The sequence below is a fragment of the Neopelma chrysocephalum genome, unplaced genomic scaffold, assembly GCF_003984885.1.
Source record: "Neopelma chrysocephalum unplaced genomic scaffold, ASM398488v2 Primary Assembly neopelma1_59, whole genome shotgun sequence".
Taxonomy (NCBI): Eukaryota; Metazoa; Chordata; class Aves; order Passeriformes; family Pipridae; genus Neopelma; species Neopelma chrysocephalum.
Genome location: NW_020897714.1, coordinates 21,763,179 through 21,779,522, shown reverse-complemented (window position 1 = coordinate 21,779,522; position 16,344 = coordinate 21,763,179). Strand labels below are relative to the sequence as shown.

The window sequence follows — 16,344 nt, the reverse complement described above, 5'->3', positions numbered from 1 at the left end:
ATAAATGCTGATGGAGGTATTCTGCTGATCCAGTAGTATGCTATTCTCTGGCCAGACCCCCCACTTAGATTTCTGGGCCACCCCATAGCAAGCAAGAGAAGTTATCAGACTTTGTTGATTGTCCACCTAGGAGTGGAAATGAAAACAGCTAAACATCTGCTATTCTTCACAGCAACATTACAGCTCAGCTATGCAATCCACCTATCTAACTTCTATGCAAATGAAACGGTGCACCAGCGTTTCCAGTATTGTAAATCAAGGTTACAACCTGTGATGCTGTTAGAGATCCTATAAATAAAGATAAGTATATGTGGGGTGGAGGGAAAGATAATAAAAAAGATCCCACATCTGTGGGGATTTGTGTTATTGCTCAAATAAAGGGATGGGATTCAACAGGCACAGCTGTTCCTTGCCTGTTGCTGCCTCCTCCCATACATTTTAAATGATATCCATATTTAATTGAGCTTTCTCAATGATATTTTCTCAAGTGCTTTTGAAAGATGTGTTTGGTTTATTTTTCCTTGGCATCATCTTCCAGCTGCTAATTTCCTTATTATTGAAGACTCTGTCACTCACAGGAGGTCTCGATTTTGACTGGTCCTGCATTCAGTAGATTTTAAAGCTGATGTAGCAGGATACTATCCATTGTGATATAATGGTATTTTTTGGAGTTATTATAGTCAGATGGTGCCTTTAAAGATGTATATGGGAAAAGTCAATGCCCAGGTTTTGTTCCCTTTGGAGCAGCAGTCAGCAGCAGTCAAGCAGCATGCAAATGCTGTTCTGTGCCTGCCTCCACGCTTTCTTTTAGGATCATCTGTGTAGTAATTTGCTGATAGCAGAAAATGGCAACTTATGGCTTTCCCTGCGTTTGGCTACTGCACTGTGGAGCTGAAGCCTGAGAAAAAGGACATGTGGCATCTATACAACTGTGCATAGAGTGAGGTGAGGACAGAGGAGCTGGGACAGAGCAGATGCTTGTAATCCCCAGGGAGGGCCCTTGCATGGATTGCCTGTGTTGGATGAAGGGGTAACCCTCTTCTGGTGTCTGGGCTACTCTGTCATCCTGGTGGAGCCACAGCAGGGTAAGGGAGGTCTACAGGGAATCAAACCCTCATATATCTTTCTAACTTCTGATTCTAAGCCCTACTGCTAACCCACTCTAAAGTCAGATATGTAAAAGGAGTATGAAAGGCAAAGGAAGCCAACAACATCTTGGAAATGGATCAGCTTTTACAGTTTAGGGTTGTTTTCATTTTTGCTAAAGCACTGTCCAGTCAAGTCTGGTCTGTGATCCCACCTCCAGGCATCAGTGTACAGCTGAGGTTCTGGGATGGGCACTGCCCTGCAGCCAGCTCTTGGGAGGGAGGAAGATGATGGGGGACTACTGAGATATCCCAGGAAAGGGAAAAGCTGTTACCCGAGGCACATGGTGCAGACACCCCAATGTGTCTGCAGGTAGTCAGCCTGGGTCACCCAACCTCAGGTCCTGGGTCACTCACATTTGGGGCTATCTGAGCCCAGCTAACAGGGGCTGGCAGACATTCCTGCCCCAAGGGCCCTGGCCCTGGAGTGGGGGGGTCACAGAACACCAGCAAACAGGATGCATGAAGCATAAGGTTAGTGTAGATAAGAGCAAAAGATAGTCTAGTTCTCCTTAGATGTGCAATGTCTTTGTTAAAAACAATTACATTTTGCTTGACAGAGGGTACAATTTCAGGACTTGTTCTGGGATGACTGAATAAATTTTAACAGTTGAAAGGAATCACAGAACAGTTACAGGCAAAGTCAGCATGAAGGTAACAGACACTTTTTATGCCTTTAGTTTTCTTTATGGCTCTTTCCATCAATTTCAAAGTGGTTATCACCTTGAAATTCAGTAGTGCTGAAGGGCATGATCAAGCTGTGGCCCAGTAATAGGATAGAATTTTAAGGGGAATGAAGACATAAAGCAATGGGACAAAACTGTTCATTCTGCTCTGCTGAATGCATTTCTGCAGGCAATACATGTGGCTAACACTGATCAGAGGTAGGTGAAACTTATTTAAAATATGTAAATTAAATACATATATTAAAATAAATATGCTTATATGCCATAAAGTATATGATCAGGAAGAATTGTTTGCTGAAATGTATGGTTAGCACAGCTTAGCTGTAATTGCTATGGTCAGTGTTATGTTTTACTTGCAATACCATTACAATCCATTTAGTTGCCCAAGGGAAACTTGGGAAAGAATTTAATGCTATCTAGATGAATGCAGAAGAAAAATTTGCTCTCGCGAGCTGGATATTTTTTATTACTCAGAACTAAACTGCAGTGTCACTGACATTTGTTTAATTTTGAAATGCCACATACTAGGAAAGTGCAAGTGTAGGCAAAGCTACATGATAGATGTTATGTACGTCTGCAAAGGAAGGCTCTTACTCTTTTTAATGATCTAAAAAAACCCAAGCCCATTCATAATCCCAAAATAGGATTGCACATTTAATCTAATTATGGACTCTGGAAAATCCTGAGAGTTTCCTGTTATGCTGTTTGGCTTTATCCTTCATCTCAGCTGAAACCTCTGAGCTCACTTTGAGTTTCTGTGACACCATGGATCTGATTCAGCAAAACACTTAAGTATACACTCAGCCCAAGCACTTTGAGGACTTGCATCCTTTTTTGCCAGTACTTTTAAGCACTTACAGAATTTCAAGCATATACTTAAGTCCCTTCAACTTCATTGAAGCATAAGATCTACTTAAGTATTTTGTTTAATGAAAGTATAAGTGATCAGAATATCACAAATGCAAACTAATTTTTTTCTGGTGTGCATTGCTCACTACTTTTCAAAGTAGCCCAGCTTGTCAGATCTATTTGTTTGTACTCACTTTAAATGCAGAGCTGTGTGTGGGAACTCTACAATTAAATTCTCCAATCTGTTTGTTTGATTTTCCCTGCAGATGTGGGGGTTCCCAGCTCTTTGGGAAGTGCTGTGCTGCAAAGTATTTCACACCATGCTGAAGCCAGAGCAAAGCTACAAGTCAGGTTCCCCGCAAGTGACAGAAGCAGATGAGTAAGCTAAGCTCTGTTTCAGCCCTCTTAGGCAAGGTCTGGGCATCTTTGGCTCTAATCTTGCAAGTCACATATGAGGAAATAATCTTTATCCACTCAACTATATCCTTGAAGTTCGTAGAAGCAGTCAATGCACAGAAAGTTTGCAAGAACTGGTCCTCATTTAAGTAAAGAGAAGAGAAAACAGTGCAAACCCAATCTGAAAGAGATCATGTGTATCTGCCACTGAAGTCAGTGGCAATTTAGCACCAGCTTCAGCTTCAGCAGGCTCAGTGCCGAAGGTGGGGCTGGAGCCTTTGCTGTCTGTGCCATCCATACAAACAAGCAGAAAGATTGCTTTTCATGGACTACTGTGGTATGATATAAATGAGCTCAGGCGAGACCATCTATAAATCCTTTCCTTGAAATGTCTTTTATAAGGCTGGGTAATTATATAGGAATTACTTCTCAGCCTGATTTTACAATGGCTCCTGAAAAATACAAGGAAAATGTTTGACTCCATCAGAAAACAAGTTTTGTACTGTAGAACTGTTGTGTTACACCCATGAGAAGAGCCCAGGCTGCACAGCCTATGAGTGATTGTATCTCCCACTAGTCCTCTTTAGCAGACGAATCCACCCTAATTTTTCCCTGACAAAAAGACACAGCTTGATTCCTAAATCTACAGGATGACATGCAGGCTGCTGGGAAATCTGGCATCTGTGATGAGGCAGGAGAGATTCTGGCACTGGATGATGCCCCACAGGAGAGCAATTCTGCTCCACAGCTTGGCCAGAGAGAGTTTTAAAGTGGGATTCTTTCTCAGGACATACTTAAAGAGAAAAGCCATCCTAGAGGAGGTAAAGGCAAGTGGTAAAACTGTACCAGGTTCAATAAACTATGTTGACACAGACATTGCTTTTAGCACTAAAATGAAAAGAAGATTAATCTAGCTTTGGTGATGCTAATGCACTGGGGAATCAATTAGTACAAAGGGACTGCAGAAAGCCCTAAAAATTCTCACTATACAGAATTCTAATCAGAAGGTTCTTTTAGAAAAGACCAAAACACCCAGGAAACCAGCAGCTTTTAAAAAGAGAGAGGTACAAAAAAGAGGTCAGTCAGAGGAAGAGAAATACTACTTTTTCTCTTAGCTTTAGAGGGTTTTACCTTTAAACAGAGTTGGTCAGCAATACCAAACACCATCTGTAAGAGGAAGGGTAGCTAAACACAGGACAAGCATCAAGCACACTCAGTTTTATCACCATCATCTAAAATAGAATATCTTAAATCTGATTTAATCTCAGGCATCTGGAGTAATTTCTCTGAAACATGAACATAAGGTGGGTTTTTTGGCCTATGCTTCTTTCATAGTCACAGGGGAGAGGATGATTCAGCTCATCTGTTCCTCATGTGCATACTCGGGTGATGGCTGAGGGAGTCGCATCAGGGAAAGGACTCAGCTCTGGCCCAACTTACAGGGCTTGTTTCCTTGTCTTACATTCTTCATAAAGAATGATAATAACTCTTAGTCCCTCTCTTCCTCTGATTTTTCTATTTGATTTTGAAGTCTCTGAAACAGGCAGAGGTCTCCAGATTATTACACTAATATATAGTGTGAGTTAGCCAAATTATGATGTTCATTAGCAAATGTCCCTGCAATATTGTGGCCACAGTTCCAGGAGTCTTAACTAAGTCATATTTGTTCAGAGGCATCTTGACAATGTGGAACTCAAATATGTTTAGCTTCACTTCCTTGTTAATATTCCTTATGAGATATGTGTATGGGGTTTTTATATTTTTATATATTTACACTGCAGTCTGACTTCATTTGTGGGAATATCCTCTGTATATTTGCTACACAGTGGATAAAGAGGGTCTAAAACTTTAAATTGTGAGTATGAGAGCAGCCTGAGCTGTGATGTCTTTATTTCCAGGCAATAAATTCAGATCTGTTAGATGGTTTTTTGCTCTCTGTGACTAGAGAATCATCATTTTTTAATACTCATGCTTTGGCCAGTAGTGAGGCAGGAGGTGGAAGTCTTTGGACAGCATTTCCACAAAAGAGACAAGCTGTCCTTTCCCTGCTCCCTTCAGGGACAGGAGAGTGGCAGGGGCTGAAGCCTGGCTTCCCCTCCATCCTGCCCATCCCAGTGCTGACCTGACCCCCCCAGGGCCATGAATCACTTAAAGGGCCTCATTTTCAGGAATGTCTGACATCCACAAGTCTGCAGTGGGAGCTGCTGGTGTTCCTCACACTGGCAGATCAAACATGTGAGGTCTGCAGCAGTAGTTCTGCTTGAGCCATATGCAGCCAAAGTCGTGTGTAAGGGTCTGGGGGTGTCAACATCTGTGGTGTGCCAGGTGAAGCCCTGAGTACTCTTCCTGCTATTGATAAGGGAGGGTTTCTGTGACGCAGAGGTCCCAAGGCAAGCCCCGAAAATGCCTGTGGAGTAGTGACTCAGCACTGTGTGGTGGTGGGACACCCTGACCGTGGCTCACACCATCCCAAACCAGTGCCTGTGGGGAGGCCTCAGCACATACCTGTCAGAGGCATCACCAAATTCCCTTGCCTCGCCTCGTCCTTCTCCCAGCCCACCGCCAGGAAAGGCCTGTGGGGCTGAGCTTCTGCACAGCAGGCACTTCCACCAGAGGTGGCCATGGGCTCTCCAGCGTGAGCCAAGACACCCTAGGCTGTCCACAACCCTTCCCATGGATATGGGTGCCCCTTGGCACACCCGCCGTGGAGTTTCACATGGTACGGGGCGTGACTCCGAACGTCCACTGGCCTCAGCGCTGTGGCAGAGTACCTTATTTAACCCTGATGGGGGAACCACCAGCTCTTTTCCCTCTCGGCATTTGTTTTCAGTTGCTAATCCAGGAAACACACATCCTTTCTATTTACTTTGAAAAGAATGAATCACAACCATGGTTCTCCTCAGCTCCTTCCCCCTCTCTGGTCCTCTTCTCACTCCCCTCCCCACCTTGCTATTAAAATGGCAACCTCTGTGTTACAGACATCTCCGGGCTGTTAGAGCACTTAAGCAGCACCCTGTGAGCTGCAGCCATTTACTATGTGTGATTGTTTCTGCGAGACCTAATAATTCTACCATTGTTATTATAACACTGTGCACTAATACAAATGAGCTTGTAAATAGGGGTCCAACTAAAATAAAACCATTATAATCACAGCCCAGGCTGTAAATCACAGACTAGTGTATTCTGCTGTGGTTTGACCCGGAGCCAGGCAATAGTCAAATAATCAAACTGCAGATGTTGGGATAGAAAATCTGCTTAAATTTAAACAGTGGCAAAGGTCCAAACAACAGGGGGGGCAGAAAAGAGTCCTTTGCACAATGTAGGAATTTCCCAACAGCATCCCCCCTACCCCTTCTTGTTAACTGGGTCTATAAAGTAACCAGACATGTTACCCAATAATAGCACTGTTCCTCAGCAGCTTGTGCACACCAGTGCCAGCTCGCAGGGCGTGATGCCATGCAAAGCGTCTGCAGAGTGACTGATAATTAGCGCTAGCTGCCAGGCTTGTGGGGACGTTCCCCCAACAGCCCCATGGCCACTGCCAATGGTGAGATCAAGACCTCCAAACCTTCCCAGGGGAGAAGCCCAGGGGTACCCAATAATGTTCTGTACCATGAACTTTGTCAGTTACCCCAAAAGTCAATGATGCAGAGTCACAGCTTGACTCTAATTTCTTGAGCTTCTTACTATGACTAAATCCTCTCCCTCCTTCATCTTACTCTTAGATGACCCTGTTTCCCCATAATAAAGCCCAGGATGCAGCCGCAATTCGGATTCCTGCTCAGCATCCTTGGTCAGGGCACACAGAGAGACCTGCCTAGAAGTGGCACGCTGAGGGTTGTTTCACTGAGCAAAGCAGCATGCGAGGGGCAGCAGGGAGACTGTGCTGCAAGCATGGGGCAGCTGAGAAGAGGATCCACATGAGGCTGTCATGGTCTGCCAGCTGTTTCCACGGCTGTGGGAGATGCAGTGTGGTTGCTTTTCCTCCTAGCCAGAAACCAGGATCTGTGTCAGTAGTGCTCACAGGCAATGTGTTTTTGTTCAGAGAATACATGAGCCCGGGCTGTTGCCATTTGAAATGATACTATAAGATGCTATACTTTTCTTTAAGAAAAGTATACAGTCGTTTGTTTCTCTGACAGCCCAAGGCAAACAAGTTGGTTGGGTCCTGCTGCTCACCATGTTGTCACATGTGGTCACAGGAGGACTGTTAAATGTGAGAACCTCCTTGATGTAACTTTAACTTACTAGGAAGGAATTTTTTATGTGTTTTTTTTTTAAATGTAATATTTAAGTGGCTGCCAGGCAACAAGTCATAAGAACAATCAATCACACAAACAGATGCCATGTAAATACATCTTTTAAGAGAGTAGCTCAAGAAATCATTGAGGGGATAAAGTAATGATCTCTCCAAGGGAAAATCAGCAAAATGACCTTGCCAGTCTTGGATGAAGACTGGACAGGATACAAACCAGTCATCTTCTTGAAGCTGCTTCTTTTCTGTGGCACTGACACAGCAGATGTGAATATTAATGTTATTTCCCTAAAATCTTGTGACTAAATTCCACTATAAGGACAATTTGCCCTTCCTGCTCAGGAAATATTTGCTGTTAAAATGACTTGAAGGCAACATGAACCAAGCTGCAGGGACCCCAGAAGGGGATTTTAGTTATGAAAAGCTCATTCACTGATTTGAAACATTTTCCTTAGAATTTGAGTAACCAACTTGGAAGAAAGTCCTCTTTCCTCCTTTTTTTCTCTGTTCTTGGTTCTTTTTAAGGGACAGTCTATCTCCTGGAGGTGGAGGACTTTTTTTGGCCTGAGTCTCCCTCTTGGAAGGAATAAAATGCTAAGAGCAGAAAAATGTGCCACTCCAAGTACATATTGCAAAACTAACACTTCTTGAAAATTCATTTTGCTGCATCCAAATTTTCACAGGTTTTCCTGCTCCATTTGTCAAGGACACCATTTTTAAAAAGTGCTATTTTTTTAGTGTCCAACTTACAGTAAGCCCATTGCTCAGAGGAAACTTGCAGAAAGAGACCGGTTTCCTTTGATGCATTCCTAAGTGTCTTGGTGAGAGGAATTGTTCTGGTCAGTGAATCAATTCTGCTTCCTCTGCTTGTCAGAAAAACAGTGCAACCTTGTACTGCTGATATATGCCACGCTGCACGGGATGTGGTTGATCTCTTCTGCTACTGCTGCTGCTCCACAGAGATCTGTTTCACAATGTGAGCAGTAACCAGATTAAAATCAATGCTGGAGGTTGTTGTGAACAGAAAGCATTAAATAAACTCCAACACTGTACCATAATTCCTCATAAATGATTAGATCATCCTGCTGGGAGTGCTACCATTGTACATAAGGCAAATGTCACTGGGTGCCTCATAAATTTAGCATGCAAGTACTAAACATTAAGTCTGATTCACTGCTGCTTCGCTTCAGATTATCCTAGTATGAGGCAGAGGAGTTACATTGGCATAATGTGCAGTGAAACGCTGGTTCTCTTCTCATTTTAAGGGATCAGCTGTTTCCACTGACTTTTGTAAGACTGACACTAAGTAGATTCGCAGTTGCTCTACTCGAGCTATGTTAAGTCTCAGTTATGGTAGATCATGCAGAGGAGCCAGTCCCAGGGAAAAATATAGGCTGGTATTTCTGGCATAGAAATTGCACTCCCTAAGAGTGAAGGCAGCTCTAGACTGCAAGAAAATAATGTGCTCTGGAGTTGGGTTGACAAAATCAAATTAGCTAATTTAGGGAAAAAAACCGACAGCCATAAGGTAGGTTTGATTTTGACATGGGATAGCTGCTTAAGTGCAAGTCCACCACGGAGCTCATGTTGAACAGGAGCTACATACATGATCCAAAACCCAGATTGTCTCAAATTCCCTGGCACTTCAACCAGAGCTCACCTGCCAGCCACACTTCCCTGGGGAAAGGGAAGGTTGGCACAATACCATTTTGGTGTGTTCCACAGCTCCCATTCCAAATACAGTGACTTTTCCTTGATGTTTCAGATTTTCCATAAAAAGAGTAATTTCCCTCAAAAAGAGCTTCTCTCCACCTTCTGTTTGTTAGGGTGGAACTAAAAGTCTCCTGCCTCAAAAACATTGTTAGGAAAACCTTTAAAATCATATGCTGACAACAGCACTCATAGAGCAGAATGTGGCCTCTGAAGCTCCCTGGTACTTGACTTTCTCACTGAAGGATTATTCCTTGCAATCCCCCTCAGGGCATGTTGACCAAGGTATTTTTAATGAGGTGTTGACTAGTTCCCTCGGGAAATTTTTCTGCAGTCTGACAGGTCTCATTGTTAGCATTCTACCCAGCCTAAACTTTGCTTTACCAGACTTTGTCTCAAACTCTTTCCCTCTTTCCTTCGTGTATTTTGCATCTTTCAAATATTTGTAGGCAGTTATCATATCCCCTTTTTAGCTGTCTGTCAGCCAAGTTAAACATAATTAGCTTTTTTAATCTTCCTCCATAAATCCAGCTTGCTTTCTTGAAATCCAGTCCCCTTCTCCTACTTACGTGTCTTTTTGGTATGATGAAGCTACATATTTTGTGGTTGCTTTTCACACGCCATCATTGATACCAATAGGAGGAGGCATCAGAAAATCAGACAGTGGATCAGGAATGGTTTCTAGCCTGGGCCAATTTTTTTCTCTTTGTAACACAGACTTCATTTTGCTGTCAAATAATTTTCTTTGAATTGTTATATCAATTAATATTTGCAGCATTCAAATCCTGTACAGTATTTTCAAAGCTAATTGCTGTAAGAGACTAATTAGGAATTTTCTGCACATTTTATGGGTAGACTGGCAACAGTAGAACACTACTGGAAGATTAATTTACCTGTCATGAAAATGTGTTAACTCATGTGGAAAAATGACATTTTTTTCCAAAAACAATTAGAAAATATTATCCAGGACTGTTTTTTTGTTTGGCACTGGTGAAGCAAATGTTCCAATGTCCCAGCACTCATTTCCTAAGCATTTGCTACAGGATGCCAAAACTCCGTTTTTCAGATCTATGTAAACAAGAAGGAAGCATTTCCCACTGTATGCATCCCATGGGAGTAGATGGAAGCTTAACCGGAGCAACGCTTTGCACACCTACTGATTCTGAACACAGGCAATATCTATTTACTCATTCACTCCTTGTTTATGTGTACTTACATGTATCTCTCTATATATCTCCTTTGGGAAGAAGGAGGCTGGGGGTTAAGTGCACACAGCAAACGTGAATTGAGTATTCATATTCTCCAACCCATTCTCCTATTTTAAAATTTTTTAATTTCTCCCTGTCAAAACCCCTCGGGGACTTGATAACACTTTAATTTTAGATGTGCTCCAGAGGTACACTATCAAAATGCTGAAGAAGTTCGTCCATATGGAGATTTTAAAGATGAACTGCCTTCAGGTCTTGGGTTGCTCAAGGTGACTGAAAATCTCAGCTTCATACATTAGTAATAAATGACTGAAACAATTTCCCAAGGAATGCAATTGATTCTTCATCCACTAGAATACTTGTACCAAGGCTGGTTACTTCCTAAATGATAAGCTGTATTTTAAACAGATGCAACTCATATCTGGTGAATCTGTACAACTTCTGTTTAGCAAAAGGAGCAGATTATAAGATAATCCTCTGTTTGCCCTTAAGCATATACTAACAGCTCCTTCCTTCGTTGTATGCACACAGATTTGTAGATTTTCACTTCAGCTCCTTCAAATACTGTAGCTATGACAAAAAGTGTAAAGAGGAATCCTACTTATCAAAATGCCTTCAGGGAAATTAGCAACTGAAGCAGGAAAATCCCTGCTGCAAGAAAATCTCCTGAAGCAGGGATGGAAGCATGCTCAAGTATAGGCCTCCTTCAATATTAATATCCTTCCTGAGGGCAGAAGTCTTTGTTCTTCAGGCCTCTTACGTACAAATTCTCAAGTCTCCTCTAAATACAGCTGCAGAATGACTGATCAGTGTGGCTGCTTGAAGTTTTTGATATTTTGAAATTTAAACAAAATGCTTTAATTACAATTGGAAGGGACAAAGAAAAAATTCTCAATTTTTTCAGTGGCTTGTGTTGTTTTCGCAATTTTTCCTATGAGAATGGATCTGTACCCAAAATCACTAAGACAGTAATTTTGTTACGCAGGTCTCCAGTTTCCTTGGTTTAGTGCACAATAAGTTCATAAGGAATTCAAGTAGGGAAAAGTTGAGAGAAAAAGTCAAGTCCAAGTAAATGAAAATGAAAAGAGAGGGAGCTGCTTTTGTTATTACAATAGCTAAGAATGTCCTGAACTGCAGATTTCACTCACTGACAGAAGCAAAATCCTAGCTGACTTCCATTTCTTTTGCTGACGATGGTACTTGTTTTGCAAGATCTGCCCAATACCACTCCCCATAGTCATCATGAAAGTGGAACAAAGGCCTGAAAGACACCATGAGGCATCTGACATGAGCAATCATGACATCAGTCAGAGCTGTGCTCAGCTAAGGTCTGTTATATAAATGCACATAAAAATTGCATAGCTGTGTACGTGCGGCTGTACCCCCACAAGGAGTTCACAACCCACAATGTGCTCCACACAGACAGCAGCGATCAAAAAATATGGGAGGGTGCACAGAAGATGCAGCCTACAGTTTTATTTCTTAGTTCGCCTTTTTAAAATAAAAATAATACTGTAACATTACTCCTTTTTACGAATAGGAAGGAAGCTGAATGAACAGCCAGGAGCAGATACTCGACTGAGAGAAATCCATCTGGATGCAGGCAAGCCGACCTCCCCATCTGCTGTGGCTGGAGGAGCAGAGGCTGCTATTGTGCAGGTTATTGCAGGTCTGAAGTGTCCCGATGTGACTCTCCCTTCTTGCTCACCAAACAAGGGAGATTTTGTTCAGCCTAATGGGGATTCCCAGCATGGAAACCAACTGCTTGGACCGCCTCAGCCCCTCCTGCCTTCCTGAACTTGGCTATTGACTTTTAAAGTAAATTGCCTTCCGCAGCAGCAGGTGTACATTAGCCTTGTCTTAGGGGAGCCAGTAGGAATGAACCATGGGATGGGATGTCCGATTAAGAATTGGTCTCTGCTGTTGCTGGCAGGAATTCTCAAATCAAATTAGCCTGGACAAAATGGATGAAAACCTATGGTCTGGGCACCCTGGCCCTTGATTAGCAATGAGCAGCAGCAGACTACCCTTCGAGGAAAAAAACCAAAACAGTGGTGGAAATGGGGTACAAAAAAACCCCCGAGGAGATCATTCAGCTCAAGGTGTGTGTGGTGCACAAGATATTTTGGGAGGGACAAAGTAATAGGGATCCTGGAGGTTTCTGGGGTCTGATGGCACTTTTGGAGCAAGGTCTGGGCTTGTGGTGGAGGTTGCTGCAGATGTGTCCAGCCTGCACCCATGCTGGGACATGCTACACGGCCTATGGGGTGACAAGGAAACTCAGTATGGCTAGAGGTGAGCAGAGACTCTGTGCAAAATCCACCTGGCTTTGCCGGTTCTTTTCCTCTATTTTGCTTTGGCACTTAAAAAGAAACCAAGCAGTTTAAAGGTCAGTTTTATTATTTTTGTTGGGTTTTTTAAGAAGTTTAAACCATAGCCTAAGGAGTCTATCTATGCCATTTAGGAAAGAAAAATCTGCACATAAATCCAGTCATTTTATATGTAGGCGAGGATGACCTGTCCACTACAGCAGGGAAGATTTCATGGGCTACAAAATTAAAAATGACCGTGACTCTGGATGTAGTGAAACAGCCTCTTCAGCTTTTCTCTCCATCACTAAGCTTGTTGACTTAATTCCTTCTGAATCCATAATTATATAAGAGAATATCAGGGTTGTCATTATTATCTTGCCAAAGTGTTCATTCCTTATGCAATAACTCCTATAATGATCCTACCAGAAATGGGAAACTATTCTTCTGGGGCAAAGGCATAGGATAGGCTTTTGAGGGGCTATCTGCTGAAAAAAGAAAAAAAATATCTCTGGGGTTTTGCTGCTAACTTGAACAAGAGCATAACCAGGCTTATGCTGAATGTTTTAGAAAATCTCAGCTTTGATTTGTTAATGACCATTTGTATGATGGACTACTGCAAGCCATTTATCTGCAGGAATAAATACTCAACATAGAAGAAAACAGGACATAGCCAAGCAAGCTGTGGTTTGTACCAAAGCTTCATATTTGCTAAAGACAGATATATAATATTGCTCAGTTTTTTCAAGAAAATCTCTACTGAAGCATTTCTGCCAGCCTCTTTGAGTTCACATAAAAAAATAATACTGAAAACTGACCTTTGATTTTCCTGGATAGCACTTCGTTGTCAGATAGAAAGCCATAGCCCTGAGTCAGCAAGGAATGGGCAGGCCTACCTTTAAACATGTTAAAGTTATTTACAGGAGTAATTTACTGAATCAGCATTCATATGGGACAGGTAAGGGGGAAGACTTCATAAAAAAGACATGTCTCCTCTCCCCACCCTCCATTTAAAATGCATTTATTAGTTGTAGCAAGACTCTTCTTTACAAAAGTGGTGGTGGATTGTTGGAAGACGGACTTAATGTGGTTGCTGCCAACCTGGTGGTAGATCTAGCTTAAGGTGGAGCATGAAATTCAAGTAAAGCTTCAAAATATCAATACCAAGATCTGCAAGGCAGATCGAGTGCCTGCATTGGCTGTGTTCTCGTAGGAACCCCAAATTCTCTAAAAACCAAACCTCACTGGAGTGCCTCAAGCGGGACCCTCAGAAACCATGGCAGCTCAAAGTTTTATAGAACCTCTAGCCTGAACCTACAATGAATTAGTCCGACACAAGAATAGAAATTTCTAACAAAAACTTGCCTGTTCTGATGAAAGACAGTATTTGTAATCACTGGTAAGACAACTACATTTGGTTATTTTTTCTAGTTCTTCCTCACCCCTCAAAGCAAGCTGAAATGACCTTCCAACAATAGTTTATTTCTTCTTGGCTGGATCTGAACAAAGGTTTCCTATTCCCATGCATGTGAATGAGAGTATGGATACTTTTGTGGTGAAAAATCAAATCTCTCTTTTGAACTTTGCAGACTTATTGTAGCAGCTCTGAGGCTTTCTTCTCTCCTTCCAGAAACCAGCCAACCAAATGTTTGTTCGTAGCAAAGAGTACATATACCAGGGCAGAGGACCAAATCAATCTAGAGACTTCTGTTACTTCCAACACATTTCCTTCTAGGGGGGGCAGTTAGTCAGTATGGTCTCACAGTATTTCTGGGAATTTGCCACTAGACATGGAATGTTCATGCAGGCTGTGTGGACAAGCTTTGACTGGTCGTTAGTGATGTAATTCTTGTTCCATTTCTCAGACTGACTTGAGTATTGTTTCTATAACTGGAGGACATTGCTTCTGCTTTTAACCAAGGCTACTTCAGAAGAAAAGGTTTAAGGGGGGAAAGCATGTAAACTAGATGTGGGAATTCCTGTCTCAATAGTACCAGCTTTGCCACAAGAAAAGCCAGATAACTTTGCAGTGGAACAGTACATTTTTAATTAAGGTCTAGTGAGTGTGTTGACAAAAAAAGGCTTTTCTGCTATTTGAAGCAATCAGGTCTGCTCACAACACATGTATTTTTTGAAGTATTTTTGGAGATGGTTTCTGTGGCAAGAGTGCTTTTGCAGGTGTTGGGGAGTGCACTTATGTCAGAGGGGAAAATATGCAAATCTTCTTCTCTTTGCATGGCAGACCTTTAACAAAAGCTGTCCCTGACAGCCCCATTCAAGCACATTAAGGACTCTGATCCCTCTCTCACGCCACAGTTGTCTTTGTACCAGGGCTCCCTGGAGGGGCTCTGAGAGCTCTCCCTCTTCAAGTTAGCGAGCAGGATCCCATTCTCTGTGCAATACTGCAGTCCTGTTGCAAATGGTGACAAGGTGTAAATTTGCAACTCTTGTGAGCAAACCAAACTACGTGTTCTTGCCATGGGAAAAGGAATGAGGAAAGTTCCAGTAAATCTGCTCCAATTTTAGAATGTAACACCAGAAAGAAATTAATTTATTCACTTATCTCCAGTGCAAGAGAAGACCATCCCTCTGCTCTTTCACGAAGCTGAAACGCAGCCCCCACTCTGCCTCATTTTCTGTAATCAACAATAGTTTTGTTTCTTCCAGAGTTACCTACCTTAGTCATTGCCAGATCAGGACAATAATTTGGAACTTTTCAGAAAACAGCATTTTGGCTGTAGTAAAAAGCAACTGCAATTATTTCTTCATAGACCAGGTGACATTGTTCATGTGCTACCTGTCTGGGCTGTATATGTCTTCTCTATTAATGTCAAAAGAGAAAAATTTCTAAGCCTATCCAGACTAATATGGTGGGATATGCTGGGATAAAACCACGTTAGAAACTTGACCCACAGTACCACTTCATTTCCTTTAGGAAATGAGAGATTTACTGAACTATAATGTTCAGCTGTTGGGACCTTTGCAAGTGTCTTGTTTACAAGGGGCTGAAGCTCCCTGTTGTCTAAGCAGTACTCCAAGTCATACAATCCTGAGAAATTAAAAACATTTTTATTTCCTAAAAAATCACCACCAATGATAAAATCCCTATTCAGGTGAAGAATTGTTCCATTTTGCAAAAGTCTTGGAAGCAGAAACTTATACAATGCCCCAGTGTGTCAATGATTTGAAAGACCCCTGCCAGCTAAGGTAAGGCTAAAGATACCAGATATTTCCAACACCACTTTTGTAAATACAGAACTCTTCATATGGGGAAGTTAAATGGTGAGCATGTGGGGCCTGATGCCATTCCCACTGATACAACCACAATTTCACAATGATAGGAATTTACTTTTTAAGGCTGGATGCTTGTCCATGTTGGGTCAACAGCAGTTTGCACCATCTGGGGATGTAGTACTCAACTGTTACCTATTGTCTCTTTCCACTCTGACACAATTTTTTACTGGGAGGGCAAGGGGTTTAACTACCTTGGGGTTTCTAAGGGCTGGAGCTAACTGAACATTCCTTGTGACACTGAGTTGTATGGGAATTTAGCAAAGATCTCTTCTCAGGCAGCAGATCCCTCCTCTCAAGGAATCTTCTGATGAAACCGTCAAGCTGTGGGACGTGCAGCTGAAGAGAACAACAGAGAACATTTAAAGAAATATTTTCGACAATTCCCAGTGCAGCCGGGATGATGACACACACTCTGGTCCTAGCAATCTCGCCTGGCAGGCGAGGGCTAGGGCTTTATATGTAAATATAAACATATATTTACATATTTCCTAA

The 16,344-nt window shown here is 42.2% G+C and overlaps 1 long non-coding RNA gene across 1 annotated transcript; it reads left to right on the top strand.

Annotated features, from left to right (window-relative positions):
* The first annotated feature begins 15,680 nt into the window (after positions 1 to 15,680).
* LOC113966334 lies at positions 15,681 to 16,344 on the top strand. Its single transcript, XR_003533791.1, has 2 exons — positions 15,681 to 15,765; positions 16,128 to 16,344. It is a non-coding gene; the product is annotated as an uncharacterized LOC113966334 (long non-coding RNA).